Source organism: Physeter macrocephalus, chromosome 13, assembly GCF_002837175.3.
Source record: "Physeter macrocephalus isolate SW-GA chromosome 13, ASM283717v5, whole genome shotgun sequence".
NCBI lineage: Eukaryota > Metazoa > Chordata > Mammalia > Artiodactyla > Physeteridae > Physeter > Physeter macrocephalus.
In genome coordinates, this window is record NC_041226.1 from 51,093,146 (window position 1) to 51,113,150 (window position 20,005).

General features: G+C 37.4%; 1 long non-coding RNA gene across 1 annotated transcript; it reads left to right on the top strand.

The window, feature by feature from the left end:
- The first annotated feature begins 5,437 nt into the window (after positions 1–5,437).
- On the top strand, positions 5,438–19,753 carry LOC114487466 (uncharacterized). Its single transcript, XR_003682579.2, has 4 exons — positions 5,438–5,471; positions 15,648–15,767; positions 16,945–17,039; positions 19,678–19,753. It is a non-coding gene; the product is annotated as an uncharacterized lncRNA (long non-coding RNA).
- The last annotated feature ends 252 nt before the right edge of the window (positions 19,754–20,005 follow it).

A 20,005-nucleotide genomic window follows, 5' to 3' on the forward strand; every position in this document is an offset into this window, starting at 1 on the left:
TCAGTTCCCCCTATGCAATATCTCCCAAATCACTCAGATACACTCTTTCCTCAGTTTTAAAGATACATTCACCTGCAATTTTCCTGTGCGATTTCCGGACCTTCGTTTTCATGCCATGAAGGAACATAGTCATGCAAGGGTGGGAAGAGGTCGTTAGCATGGGGACAGCATTAACTCTGCTGTAATTAATTAAAATGAAATGTGCACTAAAAATACATCTCAAAATGGATCCTTGCACATCACTGGGTTTTGGCAGCATGGCTGAGAAATAAAATGCTCTAAAATATTCTCTACTCTATTTCCAGTCATTGAAAACTATTTTGATCATGTCAGTCTCTTTCACACATACTTTACAAGTTCTGCACTCCATGCAGGATAAGGTCCAAACTCCTTGACAAGCCATTCAAATCTCACCAACACAATTCTTTGCACATTGAAGGATATCTATCTATCTAACCCCTGTGAATATATAAATATGTATGATATACATCATATATACACATATACATATATGTGTATATATATATATATATATATATATATATATATACAAAGGCCCATGAATATGTACATTGTAGGATATATTAATGTATAGTGGAGTATCAACGTATTGCAGTTGGATTTATTGACTATAAACTAGTAATTATCAATATCAGAGGTCAGCCTGAAACTGACTGCTGTCCATTTTAGTTAAATCAGCATGTCCCAGAGAGAGAAGTCAAAATTATACCACAGCCATTTTGGCTTTGTTTCAATTGCACTGTGGGAAGATGTCTATCCACAAGGTAATTTGTGAAACATTTTATTTTCAATCTCAATCTATTATAGTCGTTATAAATCCTAGTTTTACCTGATAGCTTTTATATTTTACTAATTTCAATAAAATGAGAAAAAATGTGGAGATATAAACAAATAATGGAGTCAAGATAAAAATTGGGGCGGGGAGATATGAAGGAGACATAGAAATACTATCATTGCAATTCAAGGCTCCTGGCACTAGACCAAACTTGCTATTCTGTTTTATTTTCTTTCTGAATTCTTTTTCCTGCCAAGTACTTTTCTCAATTTTAATAAAATATCTTTTTAATAATGCAATATATTAAAAATTTTAAAGCTAAAGCAGACCTAAAGTTAATTCAACAATTCAAGTTAAAGAATACTTATTTGACACTTACTGGCTTTTTGCTTAGATATTTTTATTTATTTTTTGTTGAAGTATAGTTGATATACAGTAATATTATATAAGTTACAGGTGTTCAGTATAGTGATTCACAATTTTTAAAGGTTATACTCCATTTACAGTTATTATAAAACATTGGCTATATTCCCTGTGTTGTATAATATACACTTGTAGCTTATTTTATACATAATAGTTTGTACCTCTTACTCCCCTACCTGTACATTGCCCCTCTTCCCTTCCCTCTCCCCACTGGTAACCATTACTTTGCTCTCTATATTTGTGAGTCTGCTTCTTTTTTGTTTCATTCACTAGTTTGCTATATTTTTAAGATTCCACATATAAGTGATATCATACAGTATTTGTCTTTGTCTGACTTATTTCACTTAGCATAATGCACTCTAATTCCATCCATGTTGCTGCAAATGCCAAAACTTCATTTTTTATGGCTGAGTAGTATTCCATTGTGTGTGTGTGTGTGTGTGTGTGTGTGTGTGTATACACACATCATATCTTCTTTATCCATTCGTCTGTTGAACATTTAGGTTGCTTCCTTATCTTGGCAATTGCAAATAATGCTGCTGTGAACATTGGGGTGCACGTATCTTTTCTAATTAGTCTTTTTGTTGTTGTTGTTTTTTGGATACCTAGGAGTGAGATTCCTGGGTCACATGGGAGTTCTAGTTTTAGTTTTTTGAGAAAATTCCATACCGTTTTCCACAGTGGCTGCACCAACTTACATTCGCACCAACAGTTTACAAGGATTCCCTTTTCTCCACATCCTTGCCAACATTTGTTATTTGTGTTCTTTTTGATGATAGCTGTTCTGACAAGTGTGAGGTGATATCTCATGTGGGTTTGATTTGCATTTCTCTGATGATTAGCGATATTGAGCATATTTTCATGTGCCTGTTGGCCATCTGCATTTCCTCTTTGGAAAAATGTCTGTTCAGTTTTTCTGCCCATTTTTAAATTGGGTTGTTTGTTTTTTTTGATATTGAGTTATATGAGCTATTTATATATGTTGGATGTTAACACCTTATTGGTCATATCATTTGCAAATATTTTCTTCCAGTCCATAGGTTGTCTTTTTGTTTTGTTTATGATTTCCTTTGCTGTGCAAAAGCTTTTAAGTTTAATTAGGTCCAATTTGTTTATATTTGCTTTTATTTCCTTTGTTTTAGGAGACAGATCCAAAAAAATACTGCTACGATTTCTGACATTTATTGTTTACACAACACTGTTCTAGGAGCTAATAATTATAACTCTCTAACAATTCATGCAATAGTTGAAAAAGTATATACATAAATATCTCTGTGCAAAACAGGGAGACAGTGACTCATCCTCTTCCTGTTCCCTGAGTTTTAGTGAATGGACCCTTAACCTCCCAGGGACCCAGTTTATAAACCTGGAAGATTAATTTACTTGCTTTCTCCCATTTTCTGCTTCAAAAACAGTCACCAAATCCAGTGAACTGTATTTTTCATCATTCACCCCTGCTATTCCCTAGCATCCTCCATCTACCTACCCACCTACATAGCCACCTACCTCTTTCATTCATACATGAATAAATTCTTCTTATTCATTCACTCTCCATATTTAACCCGTCATCATATCTCATTGATTCTATCTCCAAAATAATAAATCTAAATGTATCTTATCACTACTGGAATTATCAACTCTATAGAACACCAGAGTATGTGTCTTAAAAAGTACATTAAATCATGTCCACCCAAGCTTAAATGCAAACTTTTCACCATTACCTGTAAGAATCTGCATGATCTTACCTCTTCTGTTACTCATCCAATTAGCACATATTTTTTGACAACTCACTGTATGCCAAGTTAGACGCTGTTTATGCAATAGTACGACACATACGATTTCTTTCAACAAACTTGTATTCTAGTGGAGGATCTAGAAATAAGTATTTCAGTAAATAAGTAATCAAATTACAATACATTTTTATGAATGCCTTAAAAGAAGCAAGTTTAATTCTAAACCGTAATGTGGCGAGGGAACATCCATTTGAGACAGGGTATGCAGACAAGCTGATGAAGTGTCACTCAAGAGGAAGACATAAACTGAGATGGAGCCAACCACAGGACGGATGAGGACAAAGTGTTCCAGAGGGATCTAAATGTGCAAAATTCCTAAAGTGAGGGCCTGAGTGTCCAGATCAAAGTGATATAAGGGGAGCAGGTCAGGAAAAATGGTAGAGATGTAGGTAAGAGATTATAATCATTTTCTATGCTGTAAAACAAATTGCCATAAAATTAGTGGCTTAAAACAATGTGTATTTATTATCTAATTCACAGTTTCCATGGATTAGGAGTCTGGACATTGTTTAACTGGGTCTTTGGCTCAGGGTCTTAGTCTTACAAGGCTGCACTCATGCTGTTGACCAGTGTTTTCCTTCTGGAACTCAACTCACATGGTTGTTGGCAGATTTCAGTTCCCTGTGCTTGTAGGACTGAGGTCCTCATTTTCTAACTGCCAGAGGCCACTCTCAGCTCCTAGATGTCACCCAAAGTTCCCTGCCATACGCCTTCTCACAGGCTCTCTCATTACATGGCACCTGACTTCTTCAAGGACAGCAAGAGTATCTGTCACTCCAGTCTGCTATGATGGAGTCTTATACAGTATAATGTAATTATGGAGTGACTGTCTTATTATCTTTGCTAGATTCTATTGGTTAGAAACAAGTCATAGTTTACACTTCAATCATGTAAAGTTATTGAATCAAGGTTCAATCATCTAAAGTTATGATAAGGAATTTGAATTTATTCTAAGTGAAATGGATTTTGAGGAAGAGAAGGAGGAAAGAAGGAAGGAAGGGCCAAATCATGTCTCAGGGAATTAAAAAGGAGTTAATTCTGTTTTGTGGCTCAGAGAAGATTTCTTGGAGAGGGTGGCCCGAGGGTAATAGACTGATGGATAGATACAGAAAGAGATGACATCAGAGGAAGATAATATCTGTGTAAAGACTGCAGGTGGATTGCGGGAGAGCAAGTGGCACCCACATATGGAGTATCCAGGATGCACAGGTTCAAAAGTAAATAGAAACCAAATGGATTTGAATGTAGTGGGTGATTCTGTATGGTTTTAAAAGTAATCTATATTATCAGACATGCTAGTTTAGAAGGTAAGCCTGGAGCTGACAATAGGGAGAATGAACTGGAGGAAGAACTTGGAACAGGTAAGGAAGCCATGACTTCCAGTGAATTTTTAAAAACATTTTTAATACATTTTGAAATCACTGAACTGCACTATATGAAAGTGTCAGAAAATTTTTATTTCTTTCTTCCTTTCTTTTTTTAACTACTTTAATTGAGGTATGCTTGACATACAAAGAACTGTAGATATTTAATGTATATAACTTGATGTGTTTGGAGGAAAGTATACACCCATGAAACCATTATCACTATCAGTGTCATAAATTTATCCATCACCTCCAAAAGTTTCCTCCCACCACTTCTCCTTTTTTTGAACAATTTTTTTTAAAGAGAGCTGCAGCCTAAAAAGAGCTGTAACTGGAATAAAACATTCCTTAGTTTGCTTACAAGGACACTTTTGAAGGACTTTGGTTTTAAGGGCATCTCAAGAGAACTAGGTGCCCTACCTTTAATTAGCAATTTCCAGTTTTAGGTATAAGGAATGGGAGTAAGGAACTAGGGCTTGTCTTTTATGCTAGGTAGAAAATTTTGAATTGCTTTGGGACTGGAAACCTGGCTGCCCTGCTTATATTTGCATCCCCCGTTACTAACACATACTCGATGCTTCCAAAATATTTTAAAATAGACAAATCAATCGATAAAGAGTTGTATCAAATAAATATTATTATGTCAGTCATCAGACCACTACCTCTTTGCGCTCTGGTCTCTCTCCCCTGCCTTTATTTTTCTTCCTAACGTCCAAATTCATTATGAAGATTCAAGGCATATTCTAATCTCAAAATCTCAATGCATTAATTTTTACCTTGTTTTGTGTTAGAGCGAAATTATGTAGATTGCCTTATCCACAGACTGTATGTAATGTGTGAGATCACTCACAATATGTAAGGCGAGCTCATGCCAATTGCTTCAGTACTGATGATGATTATACTTGGATTTGCACTGTCTTTGAAACTAAATTTAGATGATTCCTCATCTCAAGACTTCTACTTAATGCCAAACTGATTACTACATTCTGGGTTATGAAAGAATATACCCTAGGATATTATTTCTGAGCTACTAAGTAACGATTGTGAGATAAGATAAAGGAGGAGAAGCCAGTGTTTACTAGTGCATGATTAAAGGTATGTTTGATATTTTATTCAACACAAATATTTGAATATCCTTTCTGGAATTTCCTAAATAAATAGCATATTAGCATTTAGAATTGTTTAGAATATGTATGTGTACTCCTTCCTTCACTGTCATTAACATTAAAGAAGAATGAGTTTATTTTTTTCACTTAATAGAATTCTGGCAAATAAGGTGTTTCTCTTCCCTTAGCTCTGTGCTTGCCACCTAAGAATAATTAATACATATTTTTAAAATAATTTTAATCCTAATAACTCAAATGAATCTGTATTTCTCTGTTACTGTGGATTGAGTAAATTACTCAGAATTAATAATATAGACTATAGCAACTGCTTCACTCTAGGTAGTTTTAATATTTAAATAAATATTTTAAATACATAAATAAATATGTAATATTCAGTATCTGCTTTGATAAATTATTTTCCTTTGTAAAAAACAAAGTTAAGATTATGTGTGAGAAAGACAATTTAAATAGAATTCACCCAAAATATGCCACATTTGCAATCTGAAAACCCTTGAGAATTTTCTAATGTGGTTTAGAGTACTAGGAGGTTTGACACTGTAAAAGTGTTTAGTGTCTGGGTTAACCGCAGAAACTTGGAAGCAAACCCAAGGCTGCTATGACACACGGCAGAGCTATAGCAGCTTCTAAAAGTGGGCACGTGTGAAGGCTGTTCTACTGAAAATTACCCACCGTGCATAAATTTTTGTGATGACAGGCTGTAATTATTTTTATTAAAAATAAGATTTTCCATCAAAAGATATTCTTTCCATAAAAAGATATTCTGATTATGAATAATTTGAACAATTCAGAAAAAAATATAATTAAAGAAAAACTCATCTATAACCTTACCATCTGGGAATAAACACTCTAACTTTGCTACCTTTCTTTTCAGTATTTCTGTGAATCATTTTTTACACAGCTGTGTTTATATATTACATGCATAGGTTTATAGGAATTTAGGGGGAAGCTATAAAATTTGAAAAACACGGACAGGATAAAGAAGAAAACATCCAGAATTCTACGAACAGATATAGCCTCTAAACATTTTAACGTGTTTCTGATTTTCTTCTTTTTTTTTTTTTCCTCTGCCTGTGGACATCATCTTTTATATTCTGATTGTGAAGGACAGTTATCAGAGGGACATTTTTGATGGAAGAAAATATCCACTGGGACTTGTTGAGAGAGGATATTTCTATGATTAGGTTGATTTATTAGTTTTTCTTGCTGAACAGAAAAGAGGAATCACATTATTCAACACATACGATTTAAAAACATGACAAATGTTTTTCTCAGTTTCCTTGGAAATGAAAATGATAATTCTCTACACAATCTGACTTTGTTAAGAAAAATTCTCTTAGTGTCCCAACAATTTTAACAAAAGCAATATTACATAGAGCTTAAGATGAAATCCAGGCTCTGCCACTCGGTAGCTGAGTGACCTTGGACAAGATATTTACCCTGTGCTTCGTGTTTACATTGGTAAAATGGGGGTAGATGAGTCAATATGCGTGAACTGCTTAGAAGAGTGCCTGTCACTTCATAAGTGCTATATATAGGTTAGTAGGTTTGGGAAAAGAACAGTATCTTCTTTACTGTTTAAAGGAGTTGTACATGACAATAGACGTTTGGACTATGCATATGATGCATACAAAGGAAAACACTTTGTCGGGGACTAGCAAAGGAGTAAAAATAGAAAGAAACAGCTGAACCACGTTTGGACACCAGGCTACAATTAATTAATCTAAACTTAATGTAGTCATTCAAACGCAGTAAGGACATGTTTTAGTGTCACGATTAAAATTGTGAGCCTAAATTCACACAAGACATTGTAACCTGTAGCAATCTTGGGGAAAAATGTTTGTTGCCTCTAAGCTTCAGTGTACTTAACTGTAAATAGAGAGAGATAATCGTGTTTATATCAAAGGTAATTGTAAAAATGAGATAATTTACATCAAGTACTGGATACAAACTGAGCACCCAAGAAGTGTTAACTGCTATTATTGTGCACAGAAATAATAATAATTTAAGTATTCTAAAACTTTCTGTATCTTTGAGTTCTTAAATTTGTCTTACCTCTCAGACATCTGGAATAGGTTTAAATCTCTGGTTTCGAACAAAGGTTTATTATGGTGTTTTTAGAGTCTTTATGTACTTGAGAATCTGCTTCTGATTCTTTTACTAATGAAAGACAATCTGAATGTGCAAGTATTTCCTCTGTCGCAACTCATTTTCTCAAAGGATTGTAGCCATGTTTCCACTCTCTCCTTTCTGATAGAGGAGAAGTCTGAGGTTTTGTTTTTGTAAGGAACCCGGTTGTCTGCCTGGAGCTTGTAGAATTTGTTTTTTATAGATGTGTTCTTTGTCCTGGTAAGGCATTGCCTCTTTTTATTGATTTCACCTGGAAAGTTATGATCCTGTTTTAGATCTTAAATTTTTCCAATTTATATGTTTTTTTCAACTAAGTCTTTCAATATTTGTCACCAACCATGTCCATATTCTCACCCCTCTCAGCCCTCCTCAGAAGAATGACCTTATACAGCTTTTCCCTTTCCCTGCTCTTCTTATTTGCTTTTAGTAATAGCTTTTCAAGTTATTCCTTTGATTTATGTATTTAGTTTTCCTTGATGTCATTGCAGATTTAAATTAAATATATCGTATTATTATTTCTCTTTTTGACTCTTCCTTATCTTACTTTTCTCTCTTTAAACCCCATATTTTCATTTCAGCTTGTTATTTCCATATAATTTTCTATCTATATCGCATTAAGGTCATCATGTCTTCTTGCTTTCTAAGGTAGACATCAAACTCTACAGCTTTTTTCTCTAAATATCTTCTTTTTTTATTTATTTTTTTTTTTGCCATGCCGCATGGCTTGTGGGATCTCTGATTCTAAAGAATGGGTTTTCTTTTCCTTTTTTACCGAAGGAATTTGTTTTATAGGCTTATTTTATTCTCTCTGTCTCTCTGTACATCCTTAAATAAGTAGGACTGTATGTAGATTTGGCATGCTCTAAAAACAGAAACCATAGATTGTTTTTGGCCCCATTCTCTATTTACTTAAAAGACGGTCATATTGAATCATAAGATAAATGGGTGTGCAGGGTTCCAAGCCAGTTCCCACTATGAAGCAGTTTTGTTTGTGCATGTGTGTTTTTTTTTTTTGCCTTCCAGTGGAGATCTGGTATACCTACAGGAGAGATTCTCCCATTCTCATGGTCTGATTCTCTGTCACTCTGAGTATATAGTGCACATAGAAAAGTTTAATCTTAAACTCTCTTGCCTTCTTGCCTCTACTTTCATCTATAGCCTTGACTTCATGAGGTATACCTACCAGGATTCATTATCTGAATGCAGTTACTGATGGGAAATACTGATGAGACATACAGATGAGGGGTTCCAAAATGCTGGAATCGCAAAAACAGCACTAACAGTAGTAGCAACAGCTGACCAGTGTTTTGATTAGCTTGAGTCTTGAGCGGATGAAGAATGCAGGATCTAGCTATTTACTTTTACATGGATGGTGAATTATGTTGCTAGCAGTGTAGAAGGGATAATTCACTCTTTGAATGTGTCAATTGATTTAAGCTGATCTTGTTGTCAATAGAAATTCCTTCCATACTCTGATCTTACATTGCATGAAAATCCTACCTAATGGTGGTGTTTGTGTACATGCATGTGTGTGTGTTTGTGTTGATGTTATTGTTGTCATCGTCTGCATATACGTATTTGCAATAAAAACTAGGAGAGTCTGCGTTGGGGACTGATCACTTAAAACCAGAAACGCACACTTTCCTGTCCTTTTAAGCAGGATAAATGGATGTGTGATCTGAGACTGCCAGAGAATGTTCTGCTCACCGTAAACATAGTTTACATGATGTGCACGAATGGAAGATTTTCACACAATGCTTCCTTCGTTTATCTTCTCATTCAATTCAGTTTCACAGAGCTATTTTTTTACTTTTGGAGAGTTTTGGAGATACCCTTCCTTATGGAGCATATTTACTTATCACTTGTGAATCTCTTGTTTCAATATCAGCCATGTAGAAAAAAGGACCATATTACATAGCATGAAGAGAGAACAAACACACAACGAGAAGCTGTGTTTAGTCCTCTATGACACAATTTTGGTATCTACTGTTCTTGCTAGCTTTCCATACATGAGACTATCTTGGTAGTAGGGCACAAGGAAGAAGAGTTTTCCAGTTATTTTTGGCTTGTATTTAACTTCATTGCATTCCTGCTGCAAAGATGAGCATGATTTCTAAATACTTCCCACAGCTATTTTTTTAAAATTAATTAATTAATTTATTTATTTTTGGCTGTGTTGGGTCTTCATTTCTGTGCGAGGGCTTTCTCTAGTTGCGGCGAGCAGGGGCCACTCCTCATCGCGGTGCGCGGGCCTCTCACTATCGCGGGCTCTCTTGTTGCGGAGCACAGGCTCCAGACGCGCAGGCTCAGTAGTTGTGGCTCACGGGCCCAGCTGCTCCACAGCATGTGGGATCTTCCCAGACCAGGGCTCGAACCCGTGTCCCCTGCATTGGCAGGCAGATTCTCAACCACTGCGCCACCAGGGAAGCCCCACAGCTATTCTGTACTCTCTTTCTCTGCCTCCTTTTCCCTTTTCTCTTTCCATTGTTCATGCTACCCACCCAAATTACACTATTTCTCTTTTCTATCAGAGATGAGGTGAAGAAGAAGAAGAAAATAAAGAAGGAGAGGAAGAGGAGTAGAAGGGTGAAGAGAATTAGAACTGAATTTTTCTTGGCCTCCTCTTCCTGCTTCCACTTCAAACCCTGAAATGATAGGGATAAGCTATAGGATTATCCTTTCAGACCCTACAGATGAGTAAATCTTGGTGTGAATAAGCTTCTGTATGATACAGTAAGGGATTCTTTGATAAATTTGAATAGGAAATTAATTTAAAGTATATTATAATTTAAGAATTTATTTTAGATGCAAAGGGGACACAATTTTCTTTGCATTACTGGATATGTGTAAAGATATATATTTTTTGTAAATCCACAATGATCCTTTGTAGATCTTTATACAAACCTTCACTATTGCCTCATCTCTATAGAATTGCTGAATTACTTAGAGGTCAGGAGTCCTGGTTATCATATGATCCTGCTTCCTCATTTTGCAGATAAAAACTGAGTTTCCCAAGTCAGAGGAGAGTTTGGGGATAGAATTGGGGATAAAATCTAGAATGCAGAATGTGCTTATTTTACACTTTGAAAAGCATCCTAATATTTGTATTTTAGCCTTATGAAGCACTGAAGTAGACATGAGATTTTTCTGATGCACTATTGCAGAGAAGTCAGGATTTAATATTCTGATTGTATTTTCACAGCAACAGGCTGCCTCAAATCAAAGATGGAATGTTAGCATTTAGTCTTAGTCTCCATGGGAATCAAGATGTCATTACTAAAATGCTTGTCTCCTTCCACTCGTGAGTCAATTATCACAGTTTGACTTTAAAGACTGTAAAGTATAAATTGGCTAAGCTTTCTCCTAATCTAGCTGCCAGAGACATGGCTGGGGGATACTAGGGATCAGTTTTGAGACTTCCTTTCTTCACTCTCATTCGAAGATTTAATTAGCAGCATAGCTGCTGACTTGATGTGATGAAACTCGAGTTTGGGGCCCACTTGAGTCTGGCTTGTAGAGTCGCTGGTGAAAGCAGTGTCAGAAATAGATGCATTTACTTTAACTTCTCTTACTTCCAGAAACAAGCCTCACCAAATAGAAAGAGAATACATGCAATGTGCTGACTAATGGTGAGTGTGTATAAAACTGTCACCCACTAAGGAAGACCTTGTAATTAAATTAGTAGAAGTGACTGAGTTCGTGGAGCTAAAATTTAAGTGATTCCTATGCACGCAGTCTGCCAACCTCGGCACACTGTTTGGACATCTTGCATATTGGTCTTTAACCTTGGATGGCAGTATAAAAATTACCTCATCATTCAATATGAAAAATCCAATTGACCTATCCATTTAGGTAGGCTGACCCTGGCCTTAGAATTAACCATGGATCTCCTTCTTAAATGAGTTTTGACTGGGCTAGCACCTTTAACTCACATTTTTCACACCATATTTAAGCTTTCTTAGGCAAAATGATTCAGAATATATGCATATTTTTAAAAGGCTAAACATTGCCACAGGCCTGTGGCACTCAACTTTCTAAGGGAAAAACAGAAATTAGAGACTCACACTTTACGTATCTTTCCCAACTGCTTTGTATGTTGTAACTGGTCAGGGTCTCTGTTTTGAATGGGTCCTGGTTCCACCTTTGGCTAGTCGGTATCATCTGCAGTGGACAATATCAGGCCCAACATTACCATCACTGACAGCTGCATATTTGTCTGCACAAGAGATATTGCATTGTCTGTCCAGCAGGGACAGCAGTATCTTGACCTTCTGGTTTTCAGCATACACTGTTACTGGATTCAGCAGTGGAGATGTGGGCTGGTGAGTTCAATATGGCTGACAGGACACAATCCAGGCAGCAAGAAGGCAAGTCCATAAACATTCTACCATCTCCCCACTGGTTCATCCTGAAACTTCTATGGCAACTAATGGTGAATATACTATTGATTGGATTTCATACTTTCAGGGGGATCTGCAATTGTTTTCAATTTTTGGTTTCTCTTTGGTGAGGAGGTTAGACAGGCCATAATTATTATACCTCCATTTCTTTTCTTAAGTGTTTTGATTTCAGAGACTGAAACCAGATGTAAAGGTAGGACTAGATTGACTACTTAGGCTGAGATAAGGGGTGCTACCATGCACTCTTTGGCAGAGAGAGATCCTTAGGTGTCTTGGGTAATTCATTTATGCAATACCCAGAAACAACTCCTGCAGTAGATCTCATAAGGGGCTTAAATCCACAGGGAATATTGTGTGACCAACCTTACTGTTTTCTTACATTTCTAATAATCCAGTTAAATACAGTTCCAGCATGTCCACACAGTGGATTTCCCTAGATTGGGGCAATGCACAAGAAATTATAAATGTGCTTCTAGAAGTTTTCCTGACTCTGATGCTTCAGGGAAACCAAGAGTGGTAACTTCTACCACACACCTCTCTTCATTAGGGAAGATGAAGGAAGGAATGGATGTAATCTTGGAAAGGTTGAGAATTTATTAGGGATTGACCATAAAAATATGGTCAGTCATTCTATCCTCCAAACATTAAAGGTTTTTGTACATATGCTTGTTACTTTTCCCCTAACTTGTCTAGATCATGTAATTTAGGATTTCTAGGAAATAGATTCATGATAGAGCAAAACGGAAGCACTATGTACAGGACAGTATTGGGTAAATAATGGTGGAGCAGAGAGCTCTGAGTCTAAACTAACAAACGTCATGACTCAGGAAAAAACCCTTTACCTCCTGATACCTCAGTCTCTCCATCTGTTGAATGTGTTGGCTGCATGACACCTATAGTCACTGAAGCCTTCAAAAAATATAATTCTGTGCTGTGGCTTTGTTTTTCAAGCAGCTTATTTTATCATTTCTTTCATAGAGATATTAATAATGATGGTTTTAAAGGCCTTATATAAAGATGTTTATTAAAAAAGTGGCTTTGGGGAGTTCCCTGGTGGTGCAGTGGTTAAGAATCTGCCCGCCATTGCAGGGGTCATGGGTTCGATCCCTGGTCCGGGAAGATCCCGCATGCTGCAGAGCAAGTAAGCCCGTGCGCCACAACTACTGAGCCCGTGCGCCTAGAGCCCATGCTCCGCAACAAGAGAAGCCACCGCATTGAGAAGCCCGCGCACCACAACGAAGAGTAGCCCCCGCTCGCCGCAACTAGAGAAAGCCCACACGCAGCAACGAAGATCCACTGCAGCCAAAAAAAAAAAAAGTGGCTTTGACAAAAATATAAAGGAAAAAAAAACAGTACAGTAGTAGTAGATGCTGTGATATGCCACCCAGGATCTCCTTCAGGAGCGAAGGACGTATTGTTCCAGCCGCTGGGTGGATTACCGGTATCCACGCACAGTTGTCAACCTTTTTTCAGAACTGCCTCAGTTAAGAGGAACCAACTTGCCCAAAGTCATGTCCCCTTGACATGGAGACGAAAAGGCTCAGCCTCCTCACCTGAATTCTTAAAAACTGCGAAGGGCCGTGCTTGATTCAAAGCTCCCCATGTGGTTGCCTGAGACCTTCCTGTGACTGCATCACAGCCCAGCATCTTCCTCTGCCAAACTCTGCTTCCTCTACATCCCTTTCTTTCTGCAGATGCTAATCTCAGGAGGACTCCTTGAATAATCATCCTCCAGGCTAACCTCCGGTTTCAAGTCTGCTTCCCTGATTGCCCAGCCTGCAGCAGACACTGTGTAATACCGTCCTTGCCTTTGTTGTTGGGTCACGTGTTACTGATCTAAGGTGCTAGGACAGTGTTTTTCTTCTTTTCTTTTTTTAAATAAATTTAGTTAGTTAGTTAGTTAGTTTTGGCTGCGTTGGGTCTTCTTTGCTGCGTGTGGGCTTTCTCTAGTTGTGACGAGCGGGGGCTACTCTTCCTTGAGATGTGTGGGCTTCCCATTGCGGTGGCTTCTCTTGTGGTGGAGCGCGGGCTCTAGGCTCGCAGGCTTCAGTAGCTGTGGCTCGCGGGCTCTAGAGCACAGGCTCAGTAGTTGTGGCGCGTGGGCCTAGTTGCTCCGTGGCATGTGAGATCTTCCCAGACCAGGGCTCGAACCCATGCCCCCTGCATTGGCAGGTGGATTCCCAACAAATGCGCCATCAGGGAAGTCCCAGGACAGTGGTTTTTTCTGATTTGTAATAATAAAATTCCTCCAGTTGTGCTGGGAGAATAGTTTTCTGATGTTGAATTTTATGGTTTCTTCCTCTTATGTAGCATAAACCCAAGTAAAACAGGTTGTCTACACTTTGCAGATTCGTTAACTGCATTGTCTCTTCAAGGAAATTGAACTTGTTATTTATGGCTTCCTTGGATAAATATTTTTTTTAAATTTAATGTTTGGGGCTTCCCTGGTGGCGCAGTGGTTGAGAGTCCGCCTGCCGATGCAGGGGATACGGGTTCGTGCCCCGGTCCGGGAAGATCCCATATGCCGCAGAGCGGCTGGGCCCGTGAGCCATGGCCGCTGAGCCTGTGCGCCCGGAGCCTGTGCTCCGCAACGGGAGAGGCCACAGCAGTGAGAGGCCCAAGTACTGCAAAAAAATAAATAAATAAAAATAAAAATTAGTGTTTGTAAATAATTTGAGCTCACTGGAAGGAGTTCGACAGGTTATTTAACAGGACATTGAATGCAGTGGAGAGATAGCATTATTTCAATTGTTTGATGTTTTAGCTGTCCTTAGGAAGGCTCTTTATTCATGGAAATAGTATAATTTTAAGTGCATTATATTTTACCTTTAAAAAGCACATCATTAAATAGAAAACCTTGCAACTGCACTATTTTTAGTGCAAAAAGAAGAGTGGAAATCAAGATATGAGAAGAAAGATAGTGATGATAGACATTTTTGAATAAAATTTAGATCATACTAGTTAACATTAAATGAAAAGTATGTAAGCAAGCACTGCCAAAGGATGGACTCAAAACAAAAGGGTCAGTTTCTCATTGACAGTCTCTGAGTACGTTTAACTCAATGGTATCTCAATAGGGGAAAAGGAAAAATGGACCATTGAGACATTCATTGTGGAAAACACCAGACAGATATTCCTGTGACCAATATTTACCTAACAAACATTTAAATTTTTATATGATGGAAGAATACACACTGAGGATCCATTATGTAAATTAGGGGTAGCTTTCTTTAATCTGGACACTGATATTGAGGCATCCTCCACCCCCTCCCCCTCCCCCCAACCTTCAATTGCCAGAAGTCTAATACTACCTTTTGGTACCAGGCCTGTTTATCTCAATGGCCTAGAGGAACAGAACAATTGTCCTACTTAGGAACTGATGAGTTAGTTAACAGAGTAACATAAGGATCAAGCAAACGAAACAAGATGGACTTCGTGGGCACATACATGATTTTGTTGCAGTGAAATTTTACATACATAGAGAGTATGTTGTCCTGCATCTCATTCCTTGGCTTCAGGAGTGTATGAAAATTTGTTATGAAGCCAATGAGGAAAGATCAACTCAACATATACAGGAAACTAACAAGTATGCCTTTCTCTTTCTGGCACAATTCTAGATGCTTTTATCTCTGTAGAACCCCTGAGAAGCTTGAATTATTGAGCACATGTTACAGAGAAGTTAGTAATTCAGCCAAAACATCATACAGTTAGGAAGAAGAGTCAAGATTCAAAGCAAGGTCAGTGAGGCTCTAAAACCTGCATGGATTCTTTCCATTATACCAGCAGGAATGATCACATGTACTTGTGCCCTATCCTGGGCTCTTCAGGCCCCTTATTCTTCCTCTCCTTTTCCTCCCCTTTCACCTCCTCCTTCCCCCTCCTCCTTCTTGGCATATATCTGGTTGGTTTATTTATTTAAAGAGGGCTTGAGATCTTAGCTCTGAATTACAAGGCTGTCTGAGGTAAGAAAGATGTAAAAGTTAATTGCTATCTAATGTTGGAATAATAGTGCTATGAAAAATTTAGCTCACGTGAGCTCTCCTCTTCAAATAGTAAATAATTAAGTTAGAGAGGACTTTTAAAATTACAATGAGCAAAGGACTTTTGATTGAGATGAATTCGTCACATAGGCTTAGTGTGTTTGTACAAAACAAACCTATCTCTAATAAAGCCTTTTACCACATTTCTGGGAGGAATGTGTTATGAAAACATTGCATAATTTTAAAGAGACTTGACATTATTTTTAACAGTTTCAAAATAAATCAGATGCACTTAGGTCTGTGGTTGTCAACTGGGATGATTTTGTCTCCTATTGGACATTTGGCGTTGTCTGGAGACGCTGTTTGTTAGCCATCACAATTGGAGAAGGTGCTTTCAGCATCCAATGAATAGAACCCAGGGATGTTGCTAAATATCTTATAATGCACAGGTCAACCGACCACAAAAATTTTCCAGCCCCAAATTACAATAGAGGCACTATTGAGAAACCTTGCTCTAGGTGAAGAGCAAATTTTTTAAAAAACAAGACTAATCTTTCTCTGGTCATATGTCCTAGAGTCAAAAGTCATAGGACATTTTCCTGCCTCAAACATTTATATCTTTCTTTTAAAAAAATTTTGATTTTATTCATCGTGGATTTTTACATTTATATTTGTTTTTAAAAGTTCATCAAAATACTGTTTATTTTGACTTTTTGGATGCCTCCTTGAATTTTGTGCCCAGGACATATGTCCCACACACCGCACTCTACTCCTGGCTTCGTTAAAGATATAAAAAGGGAAACACAGTATAGCATGGATGTGACAATGAGGCTCTAGGGTCTAAATGTTTGGGCTTAAATCATAGTTTTACCACTTTCTAACTAACTCTTACGTCCCTTTTCACTTTACTTCTTTCCTCATCTGTAAAATGAAGAAAGAAGTACCCATGTCACATGCTGGTTCAAGGGATATGCTTATCAGTCAACCCACCACAAACACTGGCTATTAAAACACAGCACTTTCTACAGCGTGAGTATGTGTGAAGGAAAATAACTCTTTGGCTCTTGGTTGGTCAAAATTTTAAGGAAACATACCATCCAGTCCATTCACTTTCTCTGCCTGTTCCTAAGCTAAAGGTCACACACAAACCCTCTCTTTTTGGTGTAACTTCCATGTGACTGCAGAGACAGTAATTTCTAGTTGCCTAGAACAAGAATTGCTTTCCACTTCTACTACAATAGCAGAATGTTGAATATTAACAGAATATTAGAGCCAAAAGCCAAGTTAATAACTTGAAATATAAGAAAAAATTAATGGACATTAAGGTTCTAAAAAGTTTCTAAATTAAGCAAACCTGGTATACATATAAATCTTGATTACAATACAATTCTGGTCATTGCCACATGGCATTAAAAAAATCAAACATACAGCAAAGATATTACTTCCAGATTCCCTTGTAGCTAGCTGTGGCCATGTGATAAGTAGTGCTGACCACAGTGGAAACATACTGAAGTGTGTGAAAGTCTAGGAAGGCTGTTTATAAATTTAAATTATTTGGGAGGGAGATATTTTTGTCTTGCATTTAGCCTGCAATGCCAAAGTAATGGCTGGAGCTCCAGCAATCACTTTGGAACACAAGTACACGTTGGAGATAGCAGACATCTTAGAATACTCGAGTAGAAATATAGGCATCGGGATTCCTGATGACAGCATGGAGCCTCAATATTTATTTCTGTTACAGCCAAATCTAAACTTTTAATTGATAAAGTCGCCTTTCCGCCTGTCATTTTGGAACATCCGAGAACTAACCAGCTTTCTCTTGCCATGCCCACTGGAACCAGGATTTGTATGAATATCAGACTTGCTTAACTTAGAAACAGCTTTTTAAGACCTTGTTCCATGATTTCCCCTTTTTTTCCACTTACATTTCAAGTTATTGACTTGGCTTTCAGCCAATTTATATTCTGAAGGTCAAATTTTTGCTAGTTGCGGATAAGCTGCCCACACTTTTGCTGACTTACCCCCAATAAGGAGTGTTCACTTAACAAACAATGAAACATATTCAGTTTTTCACATGCAACTTCTTTGACCATAAGCTGGATGTCCTTGCTTTTGCAAACTGCTTGGTCACCATTATTCTCATCTTATTTGATTGAGGTTATTTTTGGACGTAAGAAAACACCTGTGGGCTTCAAAGCTTGAGTTGTGTAGCTTGTTCTCTGCTACAGTTGCCAGACTAAATCACTGAAAACTTCCAACAGGTGAGAGTGAAGATGTTTTAATACAAATAATAATAAGGGAACTAAACTGCAGATGGGTAAGATCAAAGTGTCAATCAGGTGAGAGAAAAGTCTTCTGCTTGGGGGCTTCGTGCTGATCAAGTATGAATCTGCAATGTGTGGCCCCTCGAAGGTAGGGAGGAGGACATATAGAATGAATGAATACATACATGCATACATACATACATATATAACATACACAGCTATTTCTTTTTCTTCTCCTTTTCAGGCTTCTTCCTGATGCTTGATAAAGTCTAACAGGAGATGTTATTTGAGGAATTTGTCAAATTCTACCTTTCTTTTTCAAATATACACTATGTCTCCTTAAATATGTTATTGTAGCAGATATTGTAGTACCTTACCTCTATTCCCATAGGTCCTGCCAATTCAGCAAACTTTCTCTGGCCCTCAGATCCTCCTCTGTCATCAAGTAGGACAGGCCAGAAATGCCAAGGAATTTACCTCCCTCTGGGAGTAGCTTTCAACTGATGGAAGTTGTTGGTGTATAAATACCTCATTATTTCCCTCTCCCATTGAGTGGAATAACTCTGAGATGCATCTTTCTACCTGCTTCCAGTGTTATTAAACTTAATAATCATAATTCTGCTGGTTTGGTAGTGCATATACAATTTTAATGGAAGATAATTATTTTTTGCTACATACGCCTGATATTATCTACTTTCAGGCAATGTACTTACAATCACTAGCAGGATTGGAAAGAAGCTCAAGGCCAGCTGATTGCTTTAATCATGTACCTCCACATGGATCTATCAATCATATACATTACCTGCCCTCCAGGTGCCTGTCAGGGAGAAAATCCTGAAATGTTTGAGTGAGAGGAACAATAATTATGGAAATTCCTGAAAAATAAGTCTTCATTCAATACTGAACAAATGTTCATGTGCCTACTGTATGTCAGATGCTTTAATAAGAGCTGGGGATATAGTTGTGTTTTCGTTCTCATGAAGCTCATAGCCTAGAATGAGATCAAAGGCTTAGTTACACTATGCGTTAAGTTCTAAGAAAAGAAGTTCCATGAAAAGTATACTTATTTCCTGTGCATTCCCTCTGCAATAAAATCCACCTCTGAATTAAGCCCAACTCTCAGAGGGAACTCTATGTGGACTGCAATATACCATCCCTTAGTGAAATGGTTTTTACTGAACTGTGCTTCGTTGTAATGTCATCAGCTTACATAAAGGTATATTATATAGAAGCAGTGGCATTACACATATCACGGTGTTTATTTGAAGGATGGTAAGAGGGGTGTTTGTGAAATAAATCTGACAGTATCTCTCTGTAAGTACACAGAGAATAATTTTTCTCCTGTCTCATTATAAAGAATATTTATGCTTTTAACTAATGGTTACTGTGATTCTGTTTTCTAGTGCCTGTTACCGGCTAGGAAGCATGGGACAGGAATCAACTTCGTGGCCTATCTCCCAACAGTGGATAAGGTTTCACTGCCTGTATTATTTGTGTCTGTCACTCTGGGATTCATTTTATTTGTCTGCTCATATTTTTCCCTAATTATGTTTCTCTTACTTTTTAATAAAAATTTGTCTTCCTAGATTAGCTGCATCTTTTTTGCCTATCCCAAATCATTCTAAAATAAGACTGTGTCTAAATAAATCATCTAAAATATAAAATTATTAAAATATCACAAAGCCCAATTTACCCAATCTCATCAAATTAAACTGACATTATTTCAATAAT